Below are 10,851 nucleotides of genomic sequence, written 5' to 3'. Positions count from 1 at the left end.
GTTGCCCAGGCTGGAGTTCAATGGCACGGTCTGGCTCACTGCAACGTCTGCCTCCCGTATTCAAGCAATTCTCCTGCCTCAGCCTTCCAAGTAGCTGGGATTACAGGCATGCGCTACCATGCCTGGCTAATTTTTTTTTTTTTTTTTTTTGTATTGTTAGTAGAGACAGTGTTTCTCCATTTTGGTCAGGCTGGTCTTGAACTCCCCACCACAGGTGATCCACCCGCTTCCGCCTCCCAAAGTGCTGGGATTACAGGCATGAGCGACTGCGCCCAGCCACCGCTTAGCATTTACATTTCACATTTGTTGAAGTTATAGATGTATACACACATTGATTGCTGCTTTGTTATACACTTGCGTATACATAAGATGGGAAATAGAAAAGAATAAAATGGGCACAGTATCCCTGAAGTTTCACATTCCTGCTATTTTAAAAATATTTGCTCTTAGAAATTTGTTTCAATTAAGAAACTGTGGCATACACACCCAATGAAGTATTATTCAGCCTAAAAAGGAAGAAAATCCTCTCCGCTGCGGACAAAATGGGTGAGATTGCAGGTCTGTATATTAAATGAAATAAGCCAGGCAGAGGATGACAAATATTTCGTGTCCTCACTTCTATGTAGGAAGAAAAAAGGAAACCTTGGCCAGATGTGGTGGCTCAAGCCTGTAATCCCAGCGCTGTGGGAGGCCGAGTCGCACGGATCACTTCAGTCCAGGAATTTGAGACCAGCCTGGCCAACATGGTGAAACCCCGTCTCTATAGAAAACAGAAACAATTTGCCAGGCGTGGTGATGGGTGTCTGTAGTCTCAGCTACTCGGAGGGCTGAGGCCCAAGAAGCGCTTGAACTCGGGAGGCGGAGGTTGCAGTGAGCCCGGACTGTGCCTGTGTACTCCAACCTGGGCAACAGAAAGAGACTCCATCCCACACACACCTACACACAAAAGGAATCTCAGGAAGGTGGAAAGTATAAAGGTGGTTAGCAGATGCTAGGAAGAAAAGCGGTGGGATGGGGAATGAAGACAAGTGGATAATTGGGTCCCAAAATACAGAAAGATGGAATGAGTGAGTTCTAGTGTTTGATAGTACAGTATGAACATTTTAGTTCACAAGAATTGCTTGCATATTTCCAGATGCTTTGGTAAGAAGCTTCCTAACTTTCTCATTATGCTGGTTTTTAAGCTCTTCTCTTTCTGCTCTTGATATCATGCTGGTTTTTTGTTTTTTGTTTTTTGTTTTGAGATGGAATTTCGCTCTTGTTGCCCAGGCTGGAGTGTCATGGTGCAATCTTGGCTCACCGCAACCTCTGCCTCCTGCGTTCAAGCGATTCTCCTGCCTCCAACTCCCGAGTAGCTGGGATTACAGGCATGCGCCAGCTGCCCAGCTAATGTTGTATTTCTGGTAGAGATGGGGGTTTCTCGCTGTCGCTCAGGCTGGTCTTCAACTCCTGACCTCCGGTGATCCGCCCGCCTCGGCCTCCCAAACTGCTGGGATTACAGGCGTGAGCGACCGCGCCCAGCCCATGCTGTATCCTTATCTGTTGTCGGTTGTTGTTCGTTTGTTTTTGAGCCCAGAAATAACTTCTCACCTATAGGTTCAAATGATTTTTAACATGAGTACTAAGAAAGCTCATTGCTGGAAAAGCAGCCTTTTCAAGAAATGGTGTCGGAGAAACTTGATTTCCACATGCAGAAGAATGAAGGTGGACCCCGTGTCACACCAGGTGCAAAAATTAACACAAACTGGATCAAAGACCTAACCCCAAGGGCTAAAAGTATCATATGCCTAAAAGAAATCATTGGCCACACTTTCATGACATCAGATTGGGCAATGCTCTCTGGGATATGACACCAAAAGCATAGGCAACAAAAGAAAATTAGATTCCTTGGATTACATCTAAATGACAGACACTTTTGTGCAGCGAAAAACACTGTGAACTGAGTGAAAAGATAACCCGTGGATTAGGAAAAATATTTGCAAATCATATATCTCAAAAGAGGCTGATATCCATCATATATAAAGAACAGCTAGAACTAAACAACAAGAAACCCAAAGCATTCCATCAACAATGGTCAGAAGACTCGAGTAGACGTGTCCCTAAAGAAGATATAGCAATGGCCAATAAGCATCTAAAATGATGTTCAAAATCACTAACCATAGGGAAGCGCAAATCAAACAAAGAATGAGATACCACACATTAGGATGGATACGATCAACAAACAAGCATTGGTGAGACTAGAAGGAAATAGGAATGCTCCAATACGATCGGAGGGAATGTAAAACCGTGAAGGAACGGGGAAAGTAGTATGGCGTGCACTGGAAAAATTAGAAACAGTATGCTCAGATGTTCCCGCAGTTGCATTTGTGGGTACCTACCAAAAAGAACTAGAAGCCAGGAGTGGAAGACAGATTTGTACACACACGCTCATAGCAGCATTATTCGCAACAGCCAAAATGTGGAAGCAACCCAAGGGTTCGTGGACAGATGAATGAAAAAGCGCACTGCAGTTCCTTCATACAATGGAAGACTCTCCAGCCTTAAAAAGGCAGGCACTTTTGGCCGGTGCGGCGGCTCACGCCTGTAATCGCAACATCTTGGAAGAACGAGGTGGGCGGATCACCTGAGGTCAGGAATTCAAGACAAGCCTGGCCATCTTGGTGAAACCCTGTCTCTAGTGAAAATGCAAAAAATGAGACGAGCGTGGTGGCGTGTGCCTATAGTCCCAGCTACTCGGGAGGCTGAGGCACAAGAATCGCTGGAACCCGGGAGGCGGAGGTTGCACTGAGCCCAGATTGTGCCGCAGCACTCCAGCCTGGGCGACAGAGTGAGACTGCATGGAAACGCAAAACAAAACAAAGTCAAACAAACAAACAAAAAAAAGGACAGGCACTTCTGACTCAGACCGCAGCATGGATGAACCTCGAAGACATTATCGTCAGTGAAATAAATAAATCCCAAAAGGATAAACACGCCCAGGCTCAGTGGCTCGCACCTGTGACCCCAGCACTTTGGGAGGCTGAGCCAGGTGGATCACTTAAGGTCAGGAGTTCGAGACCAGCCTGGTCAATATGGTGAAAGCTCGTCTCTATTAAAAATACAAAAATTAGCTGGGCGTGGTGGCGGACGCCTGTAATCCCAGCTACTCGTGAGACTGAGACACAAGAATCGCTTGAACCCACGATGTGGAGGTTGCAGTGAGCCGAGATCACACCACCGCACTCCAGCCTGAACGACAGAGAAAGACTCTGTCTCCAAACCAAAAAAATTAAACACGGTATGATTCCACTTTTCTATCAAGTGTCTGGAGTCGTTAAACTCATAGAGTTGCAAACTAGAAAGGTGGCCCCCAGGGGTGGGCGAGAGAGAGGAGTGGAGAGCTTGCTAAATGGGTGCAATTTCCATTTTGAAAGATAAAACTGTTCCGGAGACGGTGGCGGTGATGGCTGCTGAACAATGTGAACGTCATTAATGTCATTAAACTGTAAACTGAAAAAGAGTGGAAATTGTAAATGTTTATACTGGCCATTCTATATGAACTAATATATATTCACAATTTTTAATATTTATACGTGGTATATTTGCCCATAATTAAAGATGAAAATTAAAGCAGTTGGATCTTTCAAAAGAAAAGAAAGAAGCGAAGAATACACACCAGCTTTCTCCTGATGAGAGGAAGAGCCCCAAAGCGTCTATGGACACTCACTGTTCTCCTATCCTTCTTGAATTATTATGAGGAAATCCTTAGAGGCTGGGGAACTTGGGCGACTCTGGCTAATGTGGAGCTCTGTGCCTTGAGCTCCCCAGACCACAGAATAGTAAATAGTCTGTGCCTCCAGCCCTGCAGTGTGAGGTTCCAGTCCTGTGGGTTCCACACCTGTCACCTGTATCAGGAGGCTCGTGTCTCACCCTGTCTTCTTGCCAGCCTCGAGGACGGAGTCTGAGCCTCCACCGTGCTACACACAGGGAGGACACTGGACCTGTTCTCCGCGGTCATGGCCCAGCAGAGGGGAAGGGCAGTTCAGTGAGTGTAGGCAAAAGAAAGAGATCAGACTGTTCCTTGTCTATGTAGAAAGGAAAGACATAAGAGACTTCATTTTGAAAAAGACCTGTATGTTCAACAATTGCTTTCCTGAGATGTTTTTAGTGTGTAGCTTTGCCCCAGCCACTTTGACCCAACCTGAAGCTCACAAAAACATGTGTTGTATGAAATCAAGGTTTAAGGGATCTAGGGCTGTGCAGGACGTGCCTTGTTAACAAGATGTTTCCATGAAGTATACTTGGTAGAAATCATCGCCATTCTCTAGTCTCAATAAACCAGGGGCACAATACACTGTGGAAAGCCGCAGGGACCTCTGCCCTTGAAAGCGGCGTGTTGTCCAAGGATTCTCCCCATGTGATAGTCTGAAATGTGGCCTCGTGGGATGAGAAAGACCTGACCGTCCCCGAGCCCTACACCCATAAAGGGTCTGTGCTGAGGTGGATTAGTCAAAGAGGAAAGCCTCTTGCAGTTGAGAGAGAGGAAGGCCACTGTCTCCTGCCTGCCCCTGGGAACTGAATGTCTCGGTATAAAACCCGATCGTACATTTGTTCAATTCTGAGAAGGGGGAAAAACCGCCCTATGGTGGGAGGCGAGACACGTTTGCAGCAATGCTGCCTTGTTATTCTTTACTCCACTGAGATGTTTGGGTGGAGAGAAACATAAATCTGGCTTACGTGCATCTCCAGTCACGGTAGCTTCCCTGGAACTTCCTTATGACATAGATTCTGTTGCTCACATGTTCGTTGCTGACCTTCTCCTTCTTATCACCCTGCCCTCCTACTACATTTTTTTTTTGCTAAAATAATAAAACTAATAATCAATAAAAACTGAGGGAACTCAGAGGCCGGTGCCTCTGCAGATCCTTGGTATGCTGAGCGCCGCTCCCCTGGGCTCACTGTTGTTTCTCTCTACTTTGTCCCTGTGTCTTATTTCTTTCCTCAGTCTCTCATCCCACCCGACTAGAAATACCCACAGGTGTGGAGGGGCAGGCCACCCCTTCAAGTGAGTGCTGAGGAACGGTCCGGAGCCTTTGTTTCCTTCCTCCTCCTCAGCACAAACAGGAGAGTGCGGTGGGCAGATGGGAGGAGACCAATATGCAAACTGTCCGCTCAGCAGACTGTGGAGTTTCTGTTCTTGGTTGTGATGGGGGTCTCAGAAATCTTATTCAAAATTTTGCTTTCCTCCCCCACTGGTTGTCCTTTTCATAGACATCTCACCCATGATAGCAGGGAATCAGTCCCTCTAAGCTATTCCCTAAGAACAACAAAAAGATTATGAAGGTGATGATGAGGATAAAGAGGATGACGACAGACACCATGGCATCATGAACCGTTATTGAGGGCTTCCTGAAGGCCAGGCTCAGAGCTCTATGCTCTATGCAGTTTGTTTCATCTCATCTGCGTAGTCTCCACTTTATTAGTGCACATTTCATGATGATTATACGGACTAGAAAAGGAGCAACGCATTTTCATAGAACTCGTACTAGATCATGAAGTCAAAAAGGGCGAAGTCCAATCTGAACCGGGCAGTCTAAGTCCAGACACATGGCATTTGGCCAGTCCTCTCCCTGCAACCAACCTGCCCTCTCAAATCCTTGTCACTCAGGTGGGTGCCCCTGCTCACTGTGCCCTTCCCTTTGGGGGCTCCTTGTAAGACCACAGCTAGACCAGTGGGTGCCACAATCACTGTGTCACGTATAGAAAGGGCAGCTGAGATCACATCACGGATTCCAGAAAGAATGGGCACAGGATCATTCGGGACGCATCTCTCCCTTTCCCCTGTTCCTGGCTTTCCTTACAGCTCTCGACTTCCTCAAAGGAGTCATCAATTCGGAGTTTGGCTTCCATTCCTATTGAGGAAGCTGGAAAGCGTTTCAAAAATGCTCCTCCGATGTGCCTGTGGTTAAGAACTCTGAGCTCTGCTGAAAACTTTTGGAAGCTGGGTGCGGTGGCTCACGCCTGTAATCCCAGCCCTTTGGGAGGCTGAGGCAGGTGAATCACAAGGTCAGGAGTTCAAGACCAGCCTGGCCAACATGGTGAAACCCCGTCTCTATTCAAAATAGAAAAAAATTAGCCGGGTGTAGTGGCGGGCGCCTGTCATCTCAGCTACTCGGCAGGTTGAGACAGGAGAATAGCTTGAACCCGGGATGCAGAGGTTGCAGTGAGCCGAGATCCCTCCACCGCACTCCAGCCTGGGCAACAGAATGAGACTCGGTCTCAAAACAACGAAAACAAAACCAAAACCCAAAAAACCCACAACTTTTGGGAGTTAGAAGACCAGGAAGTATAGTACCCGGGACTTAGAGTCTGGCCATGAATTTTGAATACCGCCCTTTCTACTTCTCTGTGTGGCAAGGGGTGAGATGTCCATCCTCTGAGACTCAGCACTCTCATCTGACTTGATTTCCAGTTGATCCAATGGAAGTGAGCGATGATTAACCCGATCGTGGGTGCCCGCTGCGTGATCTCTAGCTGACGGATGCATAAAGTAAAGGCAAAGTGGATTTTAGATACATTCCTTAAGATTTTCAGCTTCAACTCCACACAATTCAACGTAAATATCCCCTGACCTGAAGTTCTGGTCTCCCTGCATTCCAGACAGGACATTTTGTTTCGTCCTTCTCTCAGTAAGTACTGAGTACTGTGAGAGGAACAAGTGAGTCTCTTTGGTTTCTGATTCCCCAGAGCCGATATCTTGCTTGGCACATAGGAGGCAGCAAAAGCAAACATCTATGTTGATGATTGAACTGACACTTCCTTGCTTCACCAAAATTGGCTGTCATCAGCGTGACTTTGACTTACTTCTTTTTGTTTTTTGTTTTTTGAGACGGAGTTTTGCTCTCGTTGCCCAGGCTGGCGGGCAGGGGTGTGATCTCGGCTCACTGTAGTCTCTGCCTCCCAGGTTCAAGCCATTCTCCTGCCTCAGCCTCCCGAGTAGCTGGGACTACAGGCGCGTGCCGCCATACCGGGAGAAGTTTTTGTACTTTTAGCAGAGGCGGGGTTTCACCATGTTGGCCAGGATGGTCTTGATCTCCTGACCCCGTGATCCGCCCTCCTCGGCCTCCCAAAGTGCTGGGATTACAGGCGTGAGCCACCGCATCCAGCCAAACTTTCTGATGAATACTCTAAGTCCACCTAAGCTAAGGACAGGAGTTAGAGCTTCCATGAATTTTAAAACAAGACCCACCGATTTGAGGAAGCAATTACTCTCTTGAAGGAGAAAAGTCAGAAAACACAATGATGAAATCACTAGGACCTAACTGGCCTGTGGAACTATTTCCTGCTTATGAACTCTCAACTATCATTTCATTTCCAGATGGCATGGTCTCAGCTGTTATACAGTGTTTACGAATGGTCTACATCAAGGGAATTTATATCAATCTAGAAGAATAAACAAAATATTTGAGTTCCTAATTTCCTTTAATTAGGATAACCTTTTCCTTAAAGTGAAGACAATGGTTTTATTACATCTCTTTCTTCGGAAAACATAGGCTGTATTTTCTAGCAATAACGAATTTGTTATATATGATGATCTGGTTCCTGGAATGTTCTTGAAGCTAGTGTCTCTAAGGCAGGTGTGTACAGCAAGACGTGAATAACACAGCAATCGATGTTGAAAGCATTATATGGCAATTGAGTTTGTCAGAACTACCAAATGTTGCTGAGTGTGGATTGCTCTGAAATCTGCAAACATTACTTCTGAATTCCTTGTATCCAAAATGCAGACGCAATGCCGGCTGTTGGTTTACTTGTTTCCGATTTTTCAACCCTCTTTTCTAGGCAAAAGATGTCCAAACGATACAGACCCACAGAATCTAACAGATGTCTCTATATTCCTCCTCCTCGAACTCTCAGAGGATCCAGAACTGCAGCCGGTCGTCGCTGGGCTGTTCCTGTCCATGTGCCTGGTCATGGTGCTGGGGAACCGGCTCATCATCCTGGCCGTCAGCCCTGACTCCCACCTCCACACCCCCATGTACTTCTTCCTCTCCAACCTGTCCTTGCCTGACATCGGTTTCACCTCCACCACGGTCCCCAAGATGATTGTGGACATCCAATCTCACAGCAGAGTCATCTCCTATGCAGGCTGCCTGACTCAGATGTGTCTCCTGGCCATTTTTGGAGGCATGGAAGAGAGACATGCTCCTGAGTGTCATGGCCTATGAGCGGTTTGTAGCCCTCTGTCACCCTCTATATCGTTCAGCCATCTTGAACCCGTGTTTCTGTGGCTTCCTAGATTTGTGGTCTTTGTTTTCTTTTTCCTCAGTCTTTTAGACTCCCAGCTGCACAACTTGATTGCCTTACACATGACCTGCTTCAAGGATGTGGAAATTCCTAATTTCTTCTGGGAAGCTTCTCAACTCCCCCATCTTACATTTTGTGACACCTTCACCAGTAACATCCACATGTATTTCCCTGCTGCCGTATTTGGTTTTCTTCCCATCTCGGGGGCCCTTTCCTCTTACTGTAAAATTGTTTCCTCCATTCTGAGGGTTTCATCATCAGGTGGGAATTATCAACCTTCTCCACCTGTGGGTCTCAACTGTCAGTTGTTTGCTGATTTTACGGAACAGGCGTTGGAGGGTAGCTGGGTTCAGATGTGTCATCCTCCCCGAGAAGGGGTGCAGTGGCCTCAGTGATGTACACGGTGGTCACCCCCATGCTGAACCCCTTCATCTACAGCCTGAGAAACAGGGATATGAAAGGTGTCCTGCGGCGGCCGCACGGCAGCACAGTCTAATCTCAATATCTTCTTATCTGTTCCATTCCTTTTGTAGGGTGGGTTAAAAAAGACAGCAAGGTCAAATAAGAATGATATCACAGGGTGCACACCCACTGTCACATTACGAGTAATACCTCCCTAGGATAGAAAAAATACTGTCACAGAGTACACACACATGGGGTACACCCGTGGTGATATTAGAAGCAGTATCTCCCTGAAATATGATGAAAAATAGCACAGGGTGTGCACACTGTGTGATACGAGGAGTCATATTTACCCTGAATATTATGACTCATATCACGGGTGTACACACACAGGCTACACGCACTGTGATATCGGGAGTTGCATCTCCCTAGGATATTACAAATAATATCACAGGGTATACACTATGTGTGAACATCCACTGTGATGTTTGATATCATATCTCTCTACGAGATTACAAATAATATGAAAGTGTGTGCACCCATGTGACATATTAGGAGTAACATCCTTCTAGGGTATTACAGATAACATCACAAGGTGTACACCTTCTGTGGCCTTTTGCACACACTTTGTGCCATTCAAGGAAACATCCCCCTAGGATATTACGAATAATAACCCAGGCGGTTGACACCCATGGTGTACATCTCCTGTGCCATCAGGAGTAATATTCCCCTAGGATATTACGAATACTATCACAGCAGGTGTACACATATGGTGTTCACCCCATGTGATATTAGGAGGAACATGCCCCTAGGATATTAGGAATAGTATCACAGGCGTTGAATACGCACGATATACACCCCCGATGACATGAAAAGTAACATCCCCCTAAGATAGTATGAATAATATCACAGGGAGTACACCCCGTGTGACATTGGGAGTAACATCCCCCGAGGATATAACGAATAATATCAGGGGGCGTACATGCATTGTGACCCTAGCGGTAACATCTCTTTAGGATATTACAAATAATATCACAGGGTGTACACTGACCATGATATTAGGAGTCCCATTTTCCTAGGATATTATGGATAATATCACAGGAGGTGTTCACACACAACGTGTACACCATGTGTGTACACCCAATGTGATATTTGAAGTCATACGTCCCTAGGATCTTACGACTGTTATCAAAGGGTGTACACCCCATGTGACATTAAAAGTGACATCCCTTTTAGATATTCCGAATGCTATCACCTCTTCCTAGGATAACCCATGTGATATTAGGAGTAACCCCTTCCTAGGATATTACGAATAACATCACAGGGTTTACACCCCTGTGACATTAAAAGTAACAACCCCTCCTAGGGATGTTATGAATAACATCACAGGGTGTACACCCCTGTGACTTTAAAAGTAACACCCCCCTAGAATATTACAATAATATAACAGGGTGTACACCCCCTGTGACTTTAGGAGAAACACCTCCCTAGGATATTTCAAATGATGTCACTGGGGGCACACCCTCTGTGATATTAGCAGCAACATCTTTCTAGGAGATTACGAATGATATCACAGGGTGTACACTCACTGTGATATTAGAAGGAATACCTCCCTAGGACATAAGCTATCACATCACAGAGTGTACACACATGGTGTACACCCACTGTGTTATTAGAAGCAATATCTCCCTATGATATTAGGAAAAATATCACAGGGTGTACCCTCTGTGGGATACTAGAAGTAATGTTTACCATGGATGTTACAAATAGTATCACAGGGTGTACACACATGGGGTACACCCACTGTGACATTAGGAGTTATATCTCCCTAAGATATTGCAAAGAATATCCCAGTGGGTGTACCCCATGTGTGTACACCCACTGTCATCATTAAAGTAGTATCTCTCTATAAGATTACAAATAATATCGGAGGCTATACACCCCCTGTGACATCAGGAGTAACATCCCCTTACAATATTGGGAGCAATATTGCACGAGGTACACCCCTGTAACTTTAGGGGTAACATTCCCTCAGAATATTACTAATAATATCACAAGGTGTACACGCATTGTGACATTAGGAGTAATATTCAGGTAGCATATTTTCCATACTATCACAGAAGGAACACACCTGTGACATTAAGAGTGACATCCCCCTAGAAT

The sequence above is a fragment of the Pongo pygmaeus genome, chromosome 18, assembly GCF_028885625.2.
Source record: "Pongo pygmaeus isolate AG05252 chromosome 18, NHGRI_mPonPyg2-v2.0_pri, whole genome shotgun sequence".
NCBI lineage: Eukaryota > Metazoa > Chordata > Mammalia > Primates > Hominidae > Pongo > Pongo pygmaeus.
This window is presented reverse-complemented; position numbering follows the sequence as displayed.